The sequence below is a fragment of the Euprymna scolopes genome, chromosome 20 (assembly GCF_053919585.1).
Source record: "Euprymna scolopes isolate OS-2025 chromosome 20, ASM5391958v1, whole genome shotgun sequence".
Lineage (NCBI taxonomy): Eukaryota > Metazoa > Mollusca > Cephalopoda > Sepiida > Sepiolidae > Euprymna > Euprymna scolopes.
The window spans coordinates 105,272,740-105,274,388 of NC_136501.1; positions in this window are offsets into that span (position 1 = coordinate 105,272,740).

Genomic DNA, 1,649 nt, shown 5'->3' on the forward strand with positions numbered 1-1,649 from the left:
ATTGATCACCACTTATCAAGGCCCGGAAGCCACTCAGGGATAAGGGTTATTGCAAGTACATTACCTTAGTGTGGAGCTTTGATGAAGTGTTTACTTAAGGGGGCGGTTCATTAGGAATGAAATATCTTGCTATTGATTCTGTTGGCTACCGTAGTATCTACTAATGATCTTGCTATCGATACGCAATAACTCTGTCAATTTTTAGTCTACAGACTCGGAATTTGATATTCAGGGTACTGAGGTTTGGGAAATTCTATGTGATCCGTTCAGGCCAGAAATTTGGATGTTAGGGGGTTAAAGTTCTACCGAACTCCTCCGACAATTTTTGATTTAAACACTTGTAATATTAGATATAGGTTTCTTGGACATGGATCTAACTTACTAACCTGATTTGAGCCTAAAACAATAAATGTTAAGGGGCCATAATAGGGATCGAAGTTAAAAACATTATTTTTTTTTTTTTTGCTCAGCATACACCTCCAAACACCCGGAAAACACAGGGCACCCATGCTAGTATATATACAAAAGTGAAAATGTCTGTGTGTGTGTCTGTACATTTCCTTACGCAATGACGCTGTCAATGTTAAGTCTACAGATTCGAAATTTGAAATACAGAGTAATGATATTTGGAAAAATCTATGTGATCTGTGTTCGGTCAGAAATTTGGCTGTTACGGGTCAAAGTTTAACGATTTGACCTTTGAGAACGCTACCAAACTATTCCGCCAATTTTGGGGCTAAACATTTGCAATTTTTGATATAGGTTCCGTGGACATGGATGTAACTTAATAACTTGCTGTGAGCCCAAAACAGTAAATGTTACGGGGTCATAATAGGGTCAAATTAAAAAAAAAATGACCGTTTATTTATTTTGCTCAACATACGCCTACAAAGACCGTGCAACGCCGGGCTGAAAGGCTAATGGCAAAGAAAGATGATATATTACGAACAACAGAAGATATACCGTAAGGCGGACAAGGTAAACCTGAAATATAATTAGGTATGTTATTTTAGAATTAAATTCTTAGTAAGCTTTTTACATAAGAAATATGCTTTGATATAGATTACATCTCGTGACATTTAATAATAAAATATATTGGACAGAATCTTGAAAACGTAAATAGGGTCGGGCGTGTTCACTACTTTCGAATACAGATAGAATACAGATTCCCATTTTACGAAACATGTCAAAACTGATGTATATTACACACATACGGCATAATCACGTCCAAATACAACTTCCTGCTGAATCTCCGAAGCTAAGCAACGTTGAACCTGATAATCATTAAATCGGTATAAAAAAAAAAGCGAAACTCGATTCGAATACCTTGCCAACGGCCAGTTGTCTCTCTAAAGCAATGTAACGTTTGGTCAATGTGGGCTTATCGTCATCATGTCAGACGGTTGCTTTCATTTCAAGACGAACCACTCCCCTAATAAACGGGGGTGTTGTTCCCCCCAAAGTTAGGTAAAAACAAACAAACCGGGTTAGTGACCTTATTAAAAACTGTCCCGCAGAAAATGTTAACTGCTGATTAGCTATTGCTTACGTCGTCATCGTCATTGTAACGCTCGCACGAAATATTAACTCTACGACTTTCACTTGACGTCATTAAGTGCTGGCATCTGTCAATTCTTTCTTACTTAAAT